General features: G+C 41.0%; 1 long non-coding RNA gene across 1 annotated transcript in view; it reads right to left on the reverse strand.

The window, feature by feature from the left end:
* LOC111655450 (uncharacterized) overlaps window positions 1-22,541 on the reverse strand; it is a 55,570-nt gene that overhangs the window by 15,582 nt on the left and 17,447 nt on the right. Inside the window, exon 2 of the long non-coding RNA XR_002760807.2 lies at window positions 19,499-19,581. This is a non-coding gene — a long non-coding RNA (uncharacterized LOC111655450). The remainder of the gene's footprint in view (window positions 1-19,498; window positions 19,582-22,541) is intronic.

Consider the following 22,541-nt stretch of genomic DNA (forward strand, 5'->3'; position numbering starts at 1 on the left):
AAGAATGATGAAATTGACAGACTCCCATTCACTCATATGAAAACAGTAATACGCCCTCTTTGCAAACACTGCGGATATTTCATAGAAGAGAGAGGCGTCTTTGCTCTCAGTATTGGAACAGTAGGAAAGGTTTGTAGAAGCACAGCGGAGCAACAGGGAAATTTCATCCCGAGTCATGTCAAGACACTGTTTACTGTTTATGTAGTAGCCTTAAGACTGTGCCACAATAGTAGCAGTGTAAATTTATTGTATGTCACTGTGCAGGATGGGTCTAATAAAAATCCTGTGCAATATCAATTTGAGGCATGTGACAGTGTACGGTGAATGCCTGGTGACAGTCTCACATTTTTTTCACATGTAAGCTACACCGACACAACCGTTGGTTGCTTTAATTATTCCTCATGTCCATACTGGTCACAAAGTAATTTCACTGTCAGTGATGGGGTTCAGCTGAAGTCGATGTATGAAATTAAGTGGGTACTTTACTACTTACTAGTTACAATATTTTTCAAGGTTCAACGTGGAATTCATAAACAACACTCTGTAAACAGGGAATAAGACTGCATTCATTCAGTGCGACAGAGCGCACAATAACAAAAGATACAGCTAATAACATTTTTGCAGCTACACAGGTGTTTGGAGGGAAGGTGTGAAGGGAAGGGCAGAATGGGACGGCTGCCAGATGCAGCAGGAAAAATTATTACCCAGCCTGAAGCCTCATGACCTCCTGTCCTACCTCCTCCCTTCCAGTGGAGAGGTCACTGCCAATCTATAAACCATTCTGGGAGACGGACAAGCTGCTCAATGTAGGCTGACCTGTGTTCAGTCAAATTTTTGACTAATGTTGCTGGTTATGAAGGGGGATGGGAGGATGGACACAGATTTCATGGATAGTTTTCCCCGGTGATGTTGCTCCTGTAAACCCTGGATTCAGTGACCTCTGCCTGAGTCCTTCAGCACCTCCTCATGTGTGGATGAGGTCAGGGCGGCGCTCCCCCTGGGACTAACAACATGCTGCACAAGTCATACAACACAAACTCAGCCAACCAGCAGAACAGGCTTTTTCTAATCTAGAAGCAGAAAGGTCTTTTGCACCAAATATCAAACATTTTCATACCATAATGTGGCAGTGAAAGATCAGATTTATTATCTTGTTATTTTTTTCTTTGATCAGATATTTCTTAAAATTATACCACAATTCTGCCCACTTATAACTATTTTATTAAGAAAAAATTCTTGTCTGGCTGCTAGAGTTTAGAAAACTTAACATTTGAGAAGCTTCTTTTATTAAATTCAGTCATGTACATAACTGTAGTCTATGACAGTTCTAGTGTCATTCATAATGCATGCTATATGTTTTTCTCAAAATTACCAGTCAGGAATGTGCAAAATTAAGTTAAAATATGTCGACTTTAGAAGCATGTGAATCACAGGTTGCTGACAATATGATCACTCAGATCAAATTCTTAAGTATTTCCTGTCACATTCTCTACAACAGTATTTCATTTTGTACTGAATACCCTGCAAAATCAATGCTGGAAGGAATCAAAATAAACACAAGCACAGTAAATAAACTGTGTAGTAATACACACTGCAGTGTTAGTTTCCAGTTTCCCAGTGAAAGACATTCAGGAGCTTAGCTGCAGCTTGATGAACACACAGGAGCCAAAGTTTCCCAGCTGATCTGGACTAACTTTGACTTTGTCATAAGTTCAAGCCAATTCCCACCTCCCTCACTCTCTTCGCCAGATAGCACAACAACATTGGAGTAGAGGCCTGGCGGGGGAACAGACAGGCGTCTGACAGGCAGCAGGAAAAAGCGTCAGTACTGGCAGCCTCGCACTCTGACCAATGGCTCTGCCAAATTCTCTGATTGTGTACATGTGCTGTGTTGCTTTTTTAAAACCAGAGCAACAACAACAGCGCTGCGAAGCGCAGCACAGATACTTAGCACATGGTGCAGCAGCAGCTAACCAACAATATCCTGCAGGTATTCAACATTCAATACTGTGCCTCTACATTCTTTGCGTCTGTATGTTACCTGCTGCAGCCATAGCAGAGAAAACTCATTTCTCAATAGCCTGTGGGTTAGTGTTGTCATACAGTTGTCTTAGGAGAAGGTTTATTATAATTATTATTATTATTATTATCATCAAACAGTTGAAGTTGTGGGAAATCAGGGTGTCTCACCTGGTAGAGCGCATACCATTAGGACTTAGTCCTTACCGCAGCGGCCTGGGTATGAATCCGACCCACGGCCCTTTGCTGCACGTCATCCCCTCAACCTTCCTGTCTCTCTCTCACTGCTACTCTAATAAAAGCATTAAAAAATAAACAAAAAAAAAAAACTAATACTAATAACTAATAAAAAAAAGTTGTGGCAAATCTACCATGAAGGTTCCCTTTTAAGCTAAATGACTTGTAGTAGTTTTACTATACTAACATCACCATCCACTGTTTAATATCAACTACAGAATAACTACTGTATGTGCAACACCGTCAGAGCCAAACCTGAATTAAGAATGCTTCACACCCACAGTGGATCTTCCCCATTACTGAAAACGTGATGCCATTCTCAAAGTACATAATTGATGGCTCAACATATGAGCTGCTATGTTTTGGTCGGATCGCGTATCTCCGACAGAGACACTCCTTGAGGAGTAACTGTATGCTTGCCTTTTGTGCTCAGAGAACTGGAGATGTGACAGCTATATTATCTGTGATCAAATCGGTGATAAAGTGGAAACATTTTCTGTGAACCCTGGGTCAGGAAACCTGCTGCTTTGGCTCTGCTGGCTTGTGTCACTGACATCTGATAACGGTTCCTGAAATGTTGTCTACCGGTAGAACAAAGAGCTCATCCACTCATCTGAAGATATCAAACAATTATATACAGTAGTTGCCAGCTGAGGAATGTTAAAGAGAGTCAGGCCTGTTGTATCTTCCTGAGAATCTGAGATGGTAAAATACAGGCTGTTGTTTAAAGACAAATGTCAGCAACCACAACAGGCCTGGAGGACGCTTTGTGGTTGTTGGCATGAATATATTGCTGCTAAACTGTAAGGTTGCAGAAAAACTAAAAGACTTCTGAGTGCCTGATGCAACAGCCTCCACTGCAGTGTAAGAGGCCTTTGTGTAGCTTCACACATTATTCAGTCTGACATTATGTTCACATTTTTCAGTTTGGAAGGAGGTTATATTTATTTCGGTTTGCCCTAACTAATTAGTGGTAGGTGATGTATCCATTGACAAAAATGATCAGTTAACATGGAAGCTGTGAAAGTGGTTACTAGGTTAATTAATAATTACTTAATAATGCTAATTAGGTTAATTGCCTGTCACCATTTTGTGGTGACTGTTTTTCATGGATGCAGAAGGGTAGCTAGCTATAGTTAGCTAATTGCTACAGTAGTTTGTCAACTGATCCTGCAAATAGTCACAGTGCCACCAAGCTACGTTTATGTTGTGGCATTTCTTTTGGTCTGATCACCATGTGAGATTCAGGCCATTTCGTGTTTGGGCGAGGGGCTTGTTTTTGTTTTCTTTTGCCCTAAAGAATCAGTAAAGAGTGATAGTGTTTGAAGACAACAAAGAAGTTGTGGTAGCAGTTGCTGCAAGTAGCATTTTCACAAGAAATAAGCACAGATCTGATTTGTCAGTTGTTTCTCCAACAGTTGTCAAGGAGCACAACAACAACAGAACTATTTGAATGGCTGAATAAACTGGAGATGTGAAACAGACCAGCTTTGTGTGTAATGCCCAGAAACAAAGCACTGCTGTAAGCAGCTCTTCAGGGCCATTGAACTGTTGACTCCTCAGACCAAAGAGGACAACCTCTAATGTAATACTGGAAAAAATGTGATTCCTAAACGAGTTAGGAATGGTCTGTTAACCGCGTTTGGCTTTCAACGTGGACCACAATGGGCTTAGGCTGGATAAATACACTTGAATTTGCATTCACTGTAAACGGCCCGGGAACAGAAGAAGATGATGGATGGATTAGGACAAGTTTACCAGTTGAGAACAGAAAGCAGCATCAACAAAGGATATGCTTTTACAGAGAATTTGATGTCCAAAGTCCTTCAGGCCCACACATACCCACACATCCCAGATATGTTTGATGCCTTTTAAATTAATACACAGCCATAAACTTCCATGTGTCCCCATTAAAAACTTTTTTCTTCATTTTGACACAAGGATCATTTCTGATGCTGTTATTTTTAAATGTGGCTGAACTACAAGTGTTTACATGTACCAGCGCAGTGCCATTCTGCAGTGACACAGGTTCTGGCTCTTAACATGACAGAGGGAACTGGCAAGATGTGCGGGAGCTGACTTGGCTGCAAACATACAAGACAACACATCCGCTCTGCACATGTGTTCTCCGCCCTCAGAAGAGCCACCAAACTGGAAATCTGAACCAGACCAAAAACAATGGATGACCACAGATGCCTACTATAGAGGGATGAATGAGCAAGGGAGTCAAGGCAGGAGGGGATAAGGATGGCGCCGCAGCCAAACTCACTAAATAACTGGACAAATGTGCAGCAGGCTTCTCATCTGAGCATCTCACACATGCACCAAAAAAACACTTGAATGCTGTCCCTGTACACGCTACGTCTTATTTCCATGAGCCCACATAAAAGCAGAGCTGAGGAATTCCTGTGTTGACGTGTCTTAGCAAGATCTGAGCACTACACTACGCCAACACAGTAAAACAATTAGAGGTAGTTTGTTAATTAGCATTCACAGACCAGGCAAACGTGATGTATTGGAGAGAATAGACGGAGAAGATGAGAAAATGAGACAGAAGGGTCATGCAGAGGTGGAGAGAAGGCAGACGAATCACAGGGGTAACTCAGATGAAGACAGGAAGGGTAAGAAGAGAGAGCAATCCTCTATTCGACTAAGCTTTTGGCTCCAGGATAGACAACATCTGTAGAACAAATTTCTTTCCACTTGACTTTGTTTTTTGTTTTTTTCTTTTCTTCCCCTCACAAAGAGGAAACGCACAGTGGGGTGCGCTTTGGAAGAAAAAGAGAAAAGAGACAAAATGAGAATGAGGCTGCCAAATGCAAAAATGATGCACATGTACACAGGAATACAAAACAACATTTATGCAGGCACTTTGTGAGGGTGTTATGGCCTCTAAATATTAATTAAGCTGGAGGCTGAAACTTCTTTAAACAAAATAAACTTGCTAATAAATAGCTTTTGGAAAGTCTGGCATAATTTCTACCTCTTCTACAGCACTGGTGAAACACAACTTACACTATCTTGGGTTTCTGAGGCTGCAGAGGGAATTGGAAGATGCTCTGATTGTACTGTAATAGGGAAAAGGATTTTTCCCTCCTCTTTTTTCTTTCCTTAATTTATCCAGAGGGGACGAAAGTTCCTCTAATTTAATTACGATACTATAATGTCATTTTTCTATTATTGCATGTGCTCTTTGGAAAATGGCAAAGAAGATGTAACTTGTGCAAGCACATGTCATGATATACAGATGAATGTGAAGCTCTTTGTGAGAGATAATGAGATTTTAAGTGGGGGGGCTACAAACTCAACCGTCCCTGAAGGAGAGTGAGAGTGATGTGGGTCAGAGAGGTTAGTTAAACGTTGCTGGACGATTTATCAGGTAGTGACAAAAACGAGCAAAGTGGAAGTAAGAGAGTGAGAAAATGACAGACAGGGAGGAGGAAAGAAAAGAGGGGGGTGACAACCTGTCCCACGAAGGTTTTGCAGACTGTCAGTGGCCTGATTGTCAGCCTCCTCTCCACACACACAAAAAAACACTCCCTGGGGTCAACATGTGGGGTGACAGACGCGGAGCGAAGGGGCCCATGGTGCTGTAGCAGTCTGTAGTTGATTTAGGATTTTTGAACGTGAGCCAAAATTCCTGAAGGAACACAGTAAGCAGGGCATGGGTGGGGGGTGGGGGGGCCCATAAAAACCAGCCCAGGACTGGCGTATAAAGAGAAAAAAGAAAAAAGAAAAAAAAGGAGAGAGGGAAAGAGGGAATGTGGTGAATATGAAATGAGTGTGTGTGTGTATGTGAGAGAGGGAGAGGGGGAGAGAAAGAGAGAGAGTGGGAGAGAGAGAGAGAGAGAGAGACAGACAGAGAGAGAGAGACAGACAGAGAGAGAGAGCAGACATGCTGGTGTTGCTATGGTGAAACAATATTCTGGGAATGAGGGAATGGGAGAATTCCAAATGGGAACATTGGGGGTGCAGTGTGTGCCAGACGGTTCACATGTGCATATGTGTTTGTGTGTGTGTGTGTGTGTGTGTGTGTGTGTGTGTGTGCGTGTGTGTGTGTGTGTATATGACTGTGTTAGCATAGAGGAATAAAGTACATTTGAAGGAGTGTTATGGAGGTACAACCTGAGGTAGAATAAAGGGGATGAGGGAAGATCAGGGTCAAGGACAGTGTGAAAGAGACAAAAGACAGAAAATAGAAGAAAAACAAGGTCATTAAAATGGGTTACAGTGTCATTTAAGAGGGCTAGGTGTCAGCTGAGGATTTAGCCTCTTCAAACAAAAGAAAGAGTGTCACACTACTGGGAAAGTGAGCTCATATGGTGCCTAACCAAGTCTGAAGGACCAGTATTGATAAAAGATGCTCAAGGTGAAATTTAACAAATTAATGAGCACCTTGCAATTTTTCTAAATCGGATTTCTTGGAGGAGGCTTTTGAAGAAAAACTGGCAATGACACCGGCTTTTTCATTCATGTTTTTTAAACTGATGTGGTGCAACCTTGGGGCTAAATCTGTTCAATATGTATTAGCAACCTGAAGGAGTCCACTGTGTTTAATAGGCAATTAATTGCTTGTAGACACCTTCACAAGCTAAAGAAAAACTAGTTTTTCTTTGTGGCATATTCTACTGAAGGCCTTCTTGTCCTTTTCATGCTATAAACCAGAGGCAGCAGATATACTAACGAGAGAGCTACAGTTTTCTTCTCCCATCCATAAGTAATAATTTCACCTTCATCTGAGGCTAAGCAAACAAAGCTCCCTGCCTTCATCCATCAATGTAAGCCCCATTATAACCTGTGGGATCAGAGGGCAAGCAGTTTGCTTGAGAACTTACAAAACTTCTCTTTCCTGAGAATGAGTCATCCACCACAGGGGTTAAGACTCCTCTCATTTCTCAAGCTCAACCACCAGAAAACCAGCAAGCCTCCTCCAGTCCCTCTGCAGCTAGAGAGGCTGCAGTGTGAAAGCATTTCTCATGTCAAAAAAGCTCATGAAAACCAGATTCACTGATTCTATTTGTGATTCACTTTGATGAATCAATCAATGACGTACAAGATGTTTTGGTTATATCGTTTACAATCATGAATGCCTACGGTGAGAGGGTGCCACACATTGTAGAGATTGTAGACACCGTTGTAATCGTGAGCAATGTAAATATAAAATTGGTTTTACTTGATTCAGCCTTCTATAAACCTGATAGCCACAGCTGGCTAAGCACTAGCAAGCTTTAAAAAGTGATGATGGCTGATGCGCAATAGTGCTACATTATGTAATACTGTCAAAAAATCCCATTACTGTATTTACCACTACTACTATATTAGTGAGAAAGAAGAAAAAATTTTTATGACAGTTTGTTAGTTAACGATCTGCAAGCTACACTCATTGTCTTCACGTAAGAATGTGATACACAGTGGAGGAGATGTCTAGTAGAAGTAGTGGTGATGGATAGAAGGTGTGAAATATAAACATTAATGTCAGTTCTTTATTGAAATAGCAAGATGGCCAAGTAGCTAAATGGCTAATCCCACAAAACACATGTTCTTCTCAAGGTGTACAGCAGGCTACAGTTTACAGAGCTCTGGAGTCCTCATGAGTCCCCATGGTTCCCAGTAACAAACATAGTACATACATAGTACAAAGAACCAGGAGCAAGACGAGATCTGTGAGTCCACATGTCTAATAGCTGAGTAGTGAGCTTGCTATCAGCCCTGATTACAGGGTGTGTCATAATTATGACAGGAAAGAAAATAGTTTGTTTTAGGAGTGAGAGGCAGAGTGTGAACCTTGAAGTGCAGAAAAAATGGCCGCTCTTTTCCACCACTGCAGCTTGTTGATTGATGGAGCTCCTACCAGTGTTGGTGTTCTTTCTCTCTATTCCAGTGTGGTCAGAACCACATTTTTGGATCAGGTCTAATTATCCTGGGGTCTATTTCAAACCAGGTCTTACTGTCTTTGGATCAGCCCTCTTTTTTAAAAGTCTATTTATGCATGTCGGGTTTGGGTCGGTTTCCCACGGATCGGGTCCAAACTCGGAGTCAAGGCTAGGGTACTATACTGTGCTGCAGTGAAGTAAATATGGAAAGAACCCAACCTCATCACACTTATCCCTTACAAGTTTTAACACTAATGAACTTGACACCAACATATCTGTTTTTCTAGACCCTCTGATAAACATTTGTTCACTTGTAGACAGAAGATACTCTAATAAACATCCAAGGTGGTGTCAGATGTGGCTGCAGTCTAGCACACTTGACATATATGAATGTAGGTTACTTCCATAATGAAAATCATAAATACATCAAGGCTTGAAACCCTAACCCTTAACATAAACACATAAATTAAAAAGTAAATCTGAGCATACTGCTGCTTTTAATTCTGTTCTTGGAAATAATTCTTATGCACCTTGGTGTTGGTTTTAGCTCAGCCTGGACTTGCAGTGATCCTTTAGCCGCTGGCTGAGTGTTCTAGCAGGAACCAGCTTGGTGAGTGTGTTTCACACTGAGCCCCCTTTTTTTTTTTTCTTCTTCTTCTTTATCAGCACCTTCTATTTATAGCACCTCTACTGCAGCGGCTCAGCTTAGTACAGTATGTTCCATAAAACAGAGGCCTCTCCTGACCACATCCCCAGGCATGCCTCTGCATTCGTCTCCCACCGCTGTATGCGAGAGCGCGAGAGTGTTGGGATTATCCAGACAGGAGGGGACTCACACAATAACATACTCACAGACATGGACTCACACAGCCTGGGGCGTGCACACGTAGAAAAAGATACAGGGACAAACAGACAGTGATAAACACACTGAGAGAGACCACACAAGGACACGCAAACACATTTAAGGACACACGTACTGTGTAGAGTCAAATAAAGATACAGGCTGGGATAAAAACACACACATAAACTAAAAGTTTTACACTTGAATCTATCACTGCATATATTAAATTTAGGCAATACCTCAGAGGTGAATATTTGCTGGTTTCGCTTTCCCTCCATGAAAATAAACTGAACACCTTTGGTTATTAGACTGTTAGTACAACAAAACAAGCAATTTGAAGACATCATCATGGACTTAAGGGACCTATCATGAACATTTCTTCATTATTTTCTGATTTTTTACAACAAAAGATAAGTTGATTAATCAAAAATGATAATCAGCAGATTATTCTGAACAATACAGCTTACCTTTTACAGCAAGCATCAGTCTTGCTCAAGTACACTTAGACATGTGTCATGCAGAAGGAGCCAGGGCTCAAACCACCAACCTCACCATTAAGAGCCGACCCACTCTACCACTGAGTGTGCACTCGTACATAAATCATTACGTTCAAGACCTTATAAATGAGTTTCATTTTGAGTCCGAGGTGAAATGTCTCGACACCCTAGTAAAAATCACAGAGGGTGCTGTCAAAGTAACGAGTTATAGGAAATGCCAAACGCAAGTTCTGTCTGCTGGAACCCCACAGACTAGGATCTGTCAAGGGGAGCACTTGAACATGGCACTTGACTGATAATGACCTCAGCAACCTTGCTCAGACTGATGCAGTCTTGCAGAGAGGTCAAAGGTCAAGGCTGAGACTGCATGTTTTTTGAGAGCACAGCATACATACAGCACACATACTGTGACTCTCACACATGCCATTTTAACTCATCTAAATCCAGTAGTTTAACTGGAATGTATTAAGATTTAACAAAACAAAACAAAACAAAGATTCAACTGAAAGTTTCTAACGGCAGCTGAACAACACACAGTTACACACACACATAGACAGGGGGTGTGTCAAACCAACATGGCACAATTTCAGCTGAACCAACCTTGACAGACTTGGCAGAGATATCACACAGGAAGTGCTTTGCCAAAGGGCACGTGGGCAATTAATGAAATAGAGTTAAATAAAATTAGACAGAAAATGAGACCTCTCCAGTCATTTGGGACTAATATAGGAGATAATATGAGTCATACGTCTGGCTTCCGTATCGCTCTGATATTATTAATGATATCACTCACGCTGGCAAAGACTAAAGCCTACATTCAGTGAATGTCCAGTCAACTATCAAGCTGAATAAAATGAGGCGTAAACATTTAATTACATGATCTATGGAAGTCTAGTCGACTTCTCTGCCCACAGTTATGGAGGGAAAATGTCCCAATATGGCTTTAAGTAGTCATGGCATGTTGAAACCAGCCTACCAGCTTACATAAGTGCGTCTTTAATGAGAAGGTGCAGAACACGGTTCACTGATCTGGAACTCATTCAAATACAATACAAAAGGTACGCTGAAGCATTCCTGTGCCCATCCCCTCTCTACTTGCTGGAGTGAGTACGAGAAGAATTTCAAACACTGCACACATGTTTGTGCACATATTAAACTGTATGCATGGGTTTTTTTGTGTGTGCATGTATATCTGCAGAAAGCTTTAACCAAACCCCTGTGTTTGTTTCTCCCCTTGTCTGTCTTTTTCTAGAGTAAACGCAAAGGGACAGAAACTCCCCGAAACTCTTCCACATGCCTGCGTAAAACTCAAACCAGACTGTGTCAGTGTCATGGCTAAATGAGTGTCCACTGTATGTAGTGAGCCAGTGTTCCTAACCCCAGGCATTTAATACTCTTCCCTCTTCTCCGCCTTTATTGGAGTCACCTAAAGTTCACTTTGGATGTGTGGCAAAGGAGTAGGAGCGAGCAGGGAAGACTGGAATACTTGTGGCCCCACAACAAAAGAGCTGGAATGCCCTTCTCTCAACTGGTTAATGCTGCCCACCACTCTCAAGCTAATTCTGCCCTCTTTTCCCTCTTGTCTTTCTCAAATTCTTCTGTTCTTTGTGTTCCTTTTTTTTTTCTGTTTCTCCCCGTGTCTTTGCCCCTCTAGGAAAAGTGGTCTGGTCTTGATTATGGAAATCTTCACTGTATCCAGAGCTTTGTACCCATGTTTACCACAGTATGCATATAATAAATATGCTGGCTACAGATATACCGGCTTTTGTTTTGAGTCTCAGTGAGGTGCCCGGGACCACAAAGGCATCCTTTCTTGGGCAGAAGGGAGCTTTGAAATTAACACCAACTCTTTACACCCACATCTCTGGAGTTGAGACTACTGTTCACCAGAGTGCACACTATCAGACCCTACTCACCACGGACACATACACACGACTATATACAGTTATAAACAGCAGGTATAGAACCATATGGGCCAGCATGTTCTTACATGTGCTCCCTCAGACCATGTGCTACTTTCTCTCCAAACAAGACGTACTGTACAGTGCTACTTATCCACACTGATGTGTTACTCATTAAACTTGAAAACCAGCAGACGCTCTGCTATTGTGTCCTTAACTAGAGGTGAAAGATACTGTCAGGTCTTAGTCTGCGCCATACATGTTATTATGCTGCCTCCATACCAGCGACAGCTGCGGCTGGAGGCGTTGTGTCCATATCCCTACGTACGTGCATAAGTATGTATGTCCCATTCTTGTGAATGAGACAGCTCAGGAACGCCTTTAGGGAATTTCCTCAAATTTGGCACAAACATTCACTTGGAAACAAGGATGAGTTAATTAGATTTTGGTGGATAAAAAGGTCAAGTTCACCGTGACCTCACATAAATGTGTCACAACCTGCAATAAATAAGCACTGTGGTGCTAGAGAAGAACCCCGGGCTACAAGCTATATTCTCCAAACATAAGGAGACAAGCTTTTTTCAGTGAAAATGAAAATGCAAAAATTACCATTCCATCTGAAATCGTGACTCCAGAATAATGGCATTTTTTTTTTTTTTTTTGCATATTGTTCAGCCCTAGACATAACTCAAGAATTCATATGCTAATTATGACAAAATTTCACACAAATGTCTAAAAGGATAAAATCATGATGTAATGACATTTGAAAGTTGATTTCACTGTGACATCATAATATTCTGCAAATACACTTAATACCCTGGGGTTTAACAATTCTGAAACCGAGACCAAAACCACGATACCAGAGACCCTGCCCTCAAAATCGAGGTCTGAAGCAAACCGTTGATCCTTTCCATTAAATTCCCTCAAAGTCTTCATTACATACATTATATGATTGTGGACACAGTTACACCCAGGGTGGTATTAAACAAGAGAATATGTCTGGTGTGTACTTTCGAGTACTCTGAACCTGTTTCTCTACAAATGGCTGTGCAGTGGCGGTCTGGACCGTATATTACATATATAATGTGGCAGGGGCCAACTGTTTGAGCAGGAACTTTGTGTCTTCTTATCACTTGCTGCTGCACCTGTTCTGCGCCTCAACTGACACCGCCTTGGGGAAAGATTACGCGGGGGGGGAGGTGGCACACCGGGAGAGAAAGAGGGACAAAATGTAATGCAGCATTAGGCCCTCATATCTTCTAGAACTTATACACGTTGAGCGTAAACACAGCTGTGATGAACATAGACAAACTGCTTCAGATCCTTTGTTGTTGTTTACAGCAGATCTATGGCGTCAATATAACTCCTTTTAAACATTTAGCATTAAATGCTGCAGAGAGATACAGAGGGATTCATCAGGCGTGTTCACATGACCAACCAATAAAATGACTCACCATAGCACATACTGTACAGGACTGTCAACAGTTGAGGTTTTCCATCAACTATAGTGTGCACAAAGTTCACTGCCTTGTGTGTTTTGCGTTTATTTGCATATGTAGAGGATGTATTGATTCTTTTCATCTGCAGTGTCAAAAAAAATCCAGAGTGTGAGGACGTGACAGAAATAATCTGTAAAAAGAACTTGGTGACTGTTCAGTGAAAGCGCTAACCCATGATAATTATAATGACAAACAGAGGGAGGCTGTCCTCACCAGGATAAATAGTTCTAATGCTTCAAACAAAGTGTCACTGTTGATCAAATTTGCTGTCATCAAAATGCACGTATTATTCTCTTATCTTTTTGCCTATCTATTTATATTTTCATTATCTCATCTTGCATTTGGGTGTATTTTGTACTTTTTTAAAAACAGTGTTATCAAATTGTGCCTGTTGTTGTTTTGTCATCCTGTTGATGGACGTGTCACATCATGAAACGCTTCATGGGGTCATTTTAGAGTTCAGTGACAAAGGACCTGTATTGTTATTTAGGTTGAAAAACTTGTTGAACCCGGGCCAAGTTGTTGCTCTTTCAAATTAAACAGATGGACAGAGAACACAACAGACATAAAAGCACAATGACAGGATTTATACTGTATTTACTAAATCAGTCTATGACTGGATTGTTGTTGAATTCCCAACAAATGATTATTTAATTTATAAATGAATTTGTTAACAAATGGCTAAATTGCTTCATCTAAAAAGTTTAAGAGGCTGCAGCCAGCGTTAATGAAGGGATACAACTAACAATTATTTTCATTGTTTGTGTATCTGCCAATTATTTGGTCTAATCATTTGGTTCTTCCAATCATCCCTGATAACACCATCTAACATCATCGCCTTTCTTGTCTGACCAAATATCCAAATATTAATTTCACTAAAAATGTCAGAAAAGGAAAAAGAGCAAAGTCTCACATTTGAGAAGTTGGAACCTTCTGGTATTTTTACTTGAAAAATGGCAGACATTTTTTTTCCTGATTAACTGCTTGATTATTCGTTGCAGCATTATATTAATAGTTCAGCAAATATCAAAATTGTAGTTGATTAATGATCAAATTACACGTTTATCAATCATATCAGCACTAGTCACTGTTCTTATAAATGATACAGATGGGCATGTTAATTGCTATTACAACACCAGCCATGAGACAACAGTGGCAATAGCTATAAATGTTTATATGGATTTTGATGCCATTACTCAATATGAGATGAGTTATCATAGACAGTAATATGAGTATCATGTGGGGAGAAGCTAAATAGACAACCCTGACAGGCACTGCTGAGGCCATCTCTGCAGGCGCTGCCATGATGTGATTACCACGGAGGCCCTTCACACAGTGGTTTAATTTATATGCCCTCAACCATGTTTCATTACCATCTGTATCAAATGTCTTATCAGGCTCTGTAATTAGAAATGGCTAAGTTACACAATCCCCTAGACCTCACTAACATGCAACTGCCACCAAAGGCTCAAAGCGCTGCAGCAGATAAATCAGGAGCAGGTAGCGCTACAATAATGACTGTCTATGTAAACATCCTGCTATCTGCACTACAGCTAGGAAAATACTGAGGGTTTTGTCTATATACAGACCTAAAAAGCTGGAGGCCTATAGAAAATGTTCATTACTGTTCAAGTATGTAAATGTGTTACAATGTTAAAGTTTAAATATTTATATTCCTGTCAGGCTGGCTGTCACTGCTGCATCAGGAAACGGTAAAATGTGTGAACTTAGAACAATGTGTCCACTCTGGTTTGCGAAGAGAAGTCGTTCATTGTTAGTCTGAAGCTGCATAGCAGCTGATCCAATCATATCTGTTTCACACCATGATATCCAGTTGGCCGTCTGACAGGAGATGCTGCAGTGGCCCGGCGATTCAGAGCGCCTGACGAGGAACTGCAGTGACATGCAACGTGGATGTAACTTGCAGTCTAAGCTGTGATCACAGGTTTCCAGGCAGGGGCCAGAGGGGGCTGCCATTCACATAGGAAATTGCAAGAAAATTTTTCAGGGTAAAAGCAAACATTTCAGCTGTCATCTCGAAACACGCTGTAATCAATATGTCAGATCTGATGCTTTCCCGTTCTCGTCGTGGGCTCAAATCCGCAGTTGTATCTGAGTGATCAAACAAAGAGCTATCACAGCACAAGAAATATACTTTAAAGAAGACTCTGTAGGGCAGCAAAGAAGCTGTGCTGCCTGTCCTTTGAGCTGCTGAAGATTTAAAATGAATGTCAGTCTTAAAGGGAACATTGCGTCTCATTTTTGCTGTGTATTTCAACATGTCAGTCTTTTAAACTGAGTTTTTGACTGAAGCCTGACATGTCGGCATGACTCATATCATCACCCAGTCTGACCGCAGAACAGATACACACTCCAAGATAAGTGAGGAGAAATTACAGTACGAAATGTATCTAATATTTGAAGTGTTGCCATTAGATCATTTGAACACGAGAAAACAACTGTGAAATATTTGCAAAAGCTTGTGAGTGCTGCAACAAATCAATTGATCAATAAGTCAGTCGAATTAATCTGCAACAATTTTGATAATCAATGAGTTGTATTTGCTGGTTCCAGCTTCTCAAATGTGAATATTTGATGCTTTTCTTTGTCTTCCATGGCAGTAAAATAGAGACGGAAATGTTTCACTACTTTCTGTCTTTTTAAAAGGGTTAGATTATAAAGAAAATATCAACAGATTAATGTATTATCAGCTCTGATGCTCCAAACACAAATACACATTCCACACAAATACAGTTTCCTGCTGTTTCACTGACCAACTTAAAGCACCAAGAAACATAGCAATGCACCAGAGGCAGCAAAGAAGAAGAAGACTGCTTTTATCATATCCAAATATCAACTTTGTTTCATGCAGGAAGAAAAGGCATTCAGTACTTTTCTACGGTCTCAGTGATACACAGAATGTGTTTTGGTGAGGAACACTCAATGTAAACATGAGTGTGTGTTTACCAGAAACTCCACAGGGTATATTTATGTAAAAGGCTTAAGAAACCGATTCCAGAAACAGGGTTGCTGATGAATCCAATCTGAAATAACTTTAGACCAACAAACCAAAGAATATTTAAGAAAAAAAAAAAAAAAAAAAGCACAAGATAACTGAGTGGGGTTGAGACACACCGTCCTGTACGGCTACGAAATTTGGTCAATGAATTCTGCGCCATGTCTCCAATATAGCAGAGCTCATATTATGCTTGGTGTTAACTGTTGCAGCTCCTTAATCCAGACTTCTGCTGCAGTGGCCTGACGTTACTTGTGGATCGATGATGTGGATTACTCACAGTTCAAACTTCATATAAAAAGGCATAAAAATGTAATTTAAAAGAAGACAATCTACACAGGTTCTGCCTTTGGAAACAAGGACCAATCAACTACAGCTAAAATACAAACACAGCTCTGAGGGGTAAGCAGTCTTAACTAGGAACAATATTACCTAACATTACACCACAAACACTCTGTACTCTCTGCCAAATGTGGTTTGCAGTTTTCCGCTTCCCTCTGACCCCGAACAGACCCTGTGTCAATACACACTTTGATATGATCGCACAAGAATGAATGAAATAACGGAGTATAAACAGAGAGCTGCAAAAGAGGAACATTCTGTGCTTTGCTGAGAGCAGGCAAAAACCACTTCCCTTCAGTGAATGAGAGAGCTGTCCAAGAAACCGCACACTTTCATGAAATACCACCCACTCCAGCTCTACGATGCTGCAACCTAACATTACAGCTGCACTCGCCCTTCACAACAAGAATATCCCGGAGCGTCACGCCTTCGCCGCCCGGCATCGCTGCGCTGAGATCCAGCCAAGCCCCCCGGCTACAGTGCAGGTAAAGCCACGTATCATGGCATTAACACAACCACAAATTAAGCCGCACAAAGACAAACTAATTGAACCCGGTATAAGCCGGCGTCATTATTCACTTATTGTTTCCACAGTTCCTGGAAATGTCATTTAGCAACATGCTTGGTAATTGTCTTTTTTAAATTAATCCCCAGCTTCTTTGCAGAGTAAAACCAAATTGCCACTTCTCTATTCTGTCTAGACATCCAAGAGCCTTCAGGCACGTTATTAAGTTAGTCTATTGATTATCAAGAAAAAATGCTTATTCAAATGTCACAAACAGAAAAGGAGACGGCAGTAATATAGCGACAGCTTGAGCAGCACATCCGTCTGGCTGTAATGGTTTCAGTTTAAATGTCATTGTGTCTCTCTTCTGCACAACATTAATGGTCATAAAACTCACTTCTTCCAGTTAGAGCCGGGCAGCGCATGAATGGCCATATGAGAAATTCAATTCACTCAAATTGAAATCGAGGTTTAGTACGGGAGCTGTCCAAAAGCGAGTGCTGGGATTACCCGGCCAGGTGGTGAGTCAAACTGTCAGAGAATAAAAGTAATTCAACCGCTGGCTCCGAGCCCACTCACAGTTTGCCTATCCTGCTCCATGGATCCCTAGTACTCCCCGGTTGAAGATAAATGTCAGCGCGGCACAGAGATTATCTGTGTATGAATTTGAATGTGTGAGAGACAGTGTGCGTTTGTATCTGTCTGTGGCTGTGTGCATGTGGATGTTTGTACATATTTGTCCATTTGATTATGTGTGTGCATGTTTGTATTTGAGTCAGTGAATGCGTGCCCAGATGGGTGGGTGTGTGTGTGTGTCTGGGTGTGTGTGGGCTCGTCCATGTTTGTGAGTGTGTGTGTGTGTGTGTGTGTGTGTGCCAGAGCGGGAAACTGATTCCCCTGATGGGCATGACAGATGGGCAGGGAGTGGCTCAGCTTGTTCTCTCTGCCACCTGAGAAGCACAAGGGCAGGATGTGTGTGGCAGTGCAGCGCCCATGATCTCCTCTCATCCCTGACAGAAGTCACCTTGTTTTGATTCCAGTACTTGCTTCTTACAAAATCTAGGCTAATAGCTAATGTCCAGTTGTTCTGCACATTACAACAGAAGAATCGGTCTCCTATAGCTGGAGTATGGTTCTGTATTTTTTCCTTTATCTGAGAAAATTGTTGTTGTTGATCCAAGTTATTGCAAAACTTGTGTTTAGGTTACGTATAAATATTAAAAATATCTCCGAATAACAACTGTACATATTTGCTCACACGCAGTGCAGAGGAGCATGTTCCAGCCTAAGAAACTTGCCAAAGGGTCAAAATTAATCTTGGCTCTCTGCAAGCTGGTGTTCGTATTCAGCCAAAGATTGTCAGTTAGAGAATGAAGCATTTCTCCAACAACGCTCTACAACCAGTAGTAGACTCTGTGTAAGAAGAGCAACAGTTATGAGTCTTTTCTGTTAAAAACAATCGCACTAATCACAGCATGAGAATTATTATTAGTAATTTAAGCTCATCATGTTCTGAATAGTGGAACTGCAGGATATGCAGAAGTCAGTAGGCTACAGCTGTTATTTCAATGTGTGGTCAGCTGTTATTTTCATGTGTCAGATACACATTTAATCAACATTTCATACACTGTTCATCTCATTTTTTACAAGTTGTGAACATTAATTTGGCTGCTGCTCAAAACTGCAGTTTTCTACCACAAAATCATGATTACAGAGCTAAATTTAATGTTTCTAACAAAATGTTGAAAACTGAAACACAGCAGGGTTCAACCCTAACAATAACTGCTCTATCCTGCAGCACATGTCAACGCACAGTGCACATATAAAGCATGAAAATGCAATATGAAAAAGATCATCAGCGAACATGGAAACTACCTTGAAGTGAATGTGTGACCGGTCAGTGAGCCACCGCATGTTGGACTGTGGAGAGCAGCGATGAAAAGAGGGAAAAGTGCAAGTTCAACACAGAGCGAGGTATCGCTCCTCAGGAGGAGCGCTGACTGTTGCAACTCGGGGGTCTGTGAACTATGTGACGCCACGCTGGCCCGCTGCCAGCAGGCGTAAAGAAAAACGGGTCCAGAAAACCCTGTTGCAATACCGAGCCAACTCCAGTGTGTCCATTTACTGTTTTAAATGTAAAGTGATTTCTCATCCTGGTCGCCCAAATAAAGTGCAGTGATGTTGAGATGCTTATCCCCACTGCACAAAGGTGAAGGAGGTTCAGTCACATCACACAGAGCTAAAACATCATTCTGTTATCTTACAGAATATCATATCATACATCATATGTCACCCTCATGCTGCTCAGGTGGCAGAGAGAGAAAGCAGTTGTCATATATCTCATCTAGGCTGAAAGGAAAGTTGAGCTGCAGCCTCTTGGTATGTGGATGCTGCACTGATCAGTTTGTGATCATTTTCCAATTTACAGGACAGTCTTGCTGACAAACATGTCAGTGGTCTGTTCATATGCCCTGCACACCTCATATGTACTATAAATACAGGCTTTTCCCCCCATGACACCAAATCTGATATCTGCGCCTGTGTAAATTATACACTGTGTTCCAGCATGGAAAAATGAAACCAACCCCACCACTGCCCCACCAGTCTTCTGACTTTGTGACACCATTGAGGTATCAGTGTAACTGTACACTCACAGATCCCACTGATGTAGGTTCACAGTTAATTAGGTGCATGCAGGAACAGGAATAATTAGTGATTCAACAGCAGATACGTCAGTCTCAGCACAAAGCTATGTGAATATTCCTTACCTTGGTGGTCAGTTGTCTTCACTTCAGTGTTGTTTCTTTGCTTTTGATCCCAGCTTTCATCCCAACATAGGTCTCAGGGAACTCTGTAATCAGAACAGACGATCTGTGATTCCTTCATATCTTTGCCAACAAAAGAAAAACATCCGCCAGGAGTAAACACACTACGAGGAGTGAAAAGCCTTACAGAGTGATCCTGCGAAGACAGAGACTTAGCCAAATCCTACAGATAGCCGCAGCTCTAGCGCAAGGGAATCCACATGGCCACTGATGCATGCATGTACTGCTAAGTCAGGGATGACATGGGGAGGAGTCTCAGAGTTCAAGAGAGGAAAATCCCAGAAGGAGGTGCAAGGTTTTCTTGTCTATGCAAACCGTTGTTAGATTTTCATGTGACCAGCTTACCACTAAAAGGCTTAGTAGTCTAATCCTTTAGCCAAATGAAGTGTCTAACTTAAGGTTTAGGCTGGCCAAAGGAATCAAAGGGAGTTTATAGTATGAACTTTGCTAGACTCTCAAAATGCCAGGAGCATCTGTTCAGGAATGTGTTGCAGGTACTCCCTCTATCATCTCTGTGGCTTCTTTGCTCTCCATGCCACAAGGCCTATTATTTACACCTGTGGTACTGCTAACGTAAAAGAAAGGCTCCGGGCAATATCAACCAGATGGCTCGGATGAGATGAATGTTATCATCACTCATACTTAAACTCTAGATGTCACAAACCTGACTGCAGAAGTGAATAATTAGCAGTCACTCTTCGACAAATATCACCAAGGTGAAGATGAGAAATGCACTAGTGTGTGAATTAGCATAACTGCTGTGAATGTCAAACCGCAGAGTGTGCATGCTTAACATACCTGTTCAGAAACCTTCACTGCTGTTTAGAACATAGTGGCCTTAACCTTGATGTTTATATTCCAATGTACAGCTCATTCAATCATTTTATACTGAACAGGAGCAAATCTGCCTCTTTGCATTGGATCAAATAAAAGTGATGTAGCAGAGGCACGCTGAGTAATGCATCACATCTATGCTGTATACACACATTAACATGAAAACATGTATCAAAGAACATAATCCACAAATAAAAACAGGCAGATTAGGTCTGCAACTAAAACTGCTTTCATTCATTTCGATTTTTGATCAGTTGATCAATACTGTAGAGGTAAGAAGATTGATTAGATTAGGTTAGATTAGAGTCAGAGATTCAGCTTCACTTATGCACAACTACAGATCTTGATGGCTGTCAAAAAACAATTTGCGCAAATAACTCCGTGTGCCCCGCCCCTCTCCTGCTGGGTCACCATGTTCCCTGATCACAAACCTGTGTCAAGTCACTCACAACATTCCTGCAATGACGACATGTGCCATGTACAATGTTGCCTGAAGCCAGCATTAACGGTGAGGCTGAACCAGGTAGTCGATTAATCAATCCCTATAAAAGTGCAACTATTCTGATAATCGATTAATTGTAATTTTTCAAGCTAAATGCAAAATAATTAGCAGTTCCACTTCTCAAATTCTGAGAATTTGTTAATTTTCTTTGTCTCATATGATAATAAAATTATTATCTTTGGGGTTTTACATAAAACATAAAACTTTAGGAAATTGTGGTTGTGAGAAATTTTTCACAATTTTCTTACATTTTATAGATCAATCACTTAGTGGCACCTCAAACCTCAAGCCTACAGAAGGGCGACTAACACTACTGTTAGCAGCTAATGCTACTCACAACTGGCCGCCAGCTCTTCCTGGTTAACAAAGCCATCTGTCTTACTGAATACACCAAATAAAGAAACTGACTTAGGAACCACGCCCAGTCAGCAGCATTTCTGTGAAAAAAATTCATCTTTGCTATGGACTAGCTAAAAGGCTAGAGATAACTATTGCTACTGTGGTATTTTTAATTCAATATTTGAAATGTATTTATATTTTCAATCACTTTCATTATTATAAAAGTAAAAATGAACCATAGAAAACTGATAATATCATATTATTACAAATGTATCTGTATAGTGTTTGTATCTGATCTCGGAGAAACACACACCTCTACATGTAGCTGTTAAAATGTCAGGGCCAATGACAAATGCTTGTGACAACAGAGGCAGGCCTGAAGTACAGTATGTTCAAAATGTATCCAATATATTTCCTGTCCTTCAACCAGACCATTCATTGACTTTTACTTTCATCCCTGATTGAAAAACACACACACACACACACACACACAGACAGACTATCATTACATAATAATCATCTCTGTCTCTGTCATACGAGATAATGTTTTCCAGCTTGTATCATTATCTGCTGACATTCAGCCAAGAAGCACCACAGCATTCTCACCTTTCCACCGTGGCAGGCGGCAAACATAAGGCCATCCCTATCTTACACTGAGATAATGAAACAATCCTTGGACGCACACAAACGTGACTGCTTGTTGGGTTAATCAAAGGAAACGTGAAACAGAACTGGTGGCCTTTTGCTATCAAACTTTTCACAAATCAAAGTCAGGAGATAGAAGCTGCAGAGTTCATGCATTTTCAGTATGTTAAACTAAACTTCTGTATTTGCCATTAAACAGATTTCTTTCTGCATAAGTCTTTGATACTATTAAGCATTTTTCAGAAAGTACACAAAGCAAAGCATTGACTGCTAAATGCACTTCCAAGTAAGCAAGGTTTTTAAGGTACAGTGGATGAGCTAATGGTATGCTTCTATTGAGTCCAAACAGTTTCACATCTGCTTTAGAGAAACACACTTTTGATAGATTTTTGAGACTTTAAATAGCTGTAAGGAACTGCCTGTTAGCTGCCAGGAAAAAGACTAATACAAACAGTATTAGAACATATTGTAAGATACAGGCTTCTTCAACAGTGAAAACACTCATACTGACATAAGAGGCAGATGTTTCCAACTCATATCCTTTTCTATTTCCCTCAGGTACAGCTTACTCTAGAGCAAAAATATATTTAAATATTGCAAATATTCGTACATCTCGTTTTAGCTACAGTAACCATTTAACCATAATTTTCTTTTATTCAGCTCAAC

Source organism: Seriola lalandi, unplaced genomic scaffold, assembly GCF_002814215.2.
Source record: "Seriola lalandi dorsalis isolate HSWRI2012SDOR001 ecotype SW California unplaced genomic scaffold, Sedor1 jcf7180002054317, whole genome shotgun sequence".
Lineage (NCBI taxonomy): Eukaryota > Metazoa > Chordata > Actinopteri > Carangiformes > Carangidae > Seriola > Seriola lalandi.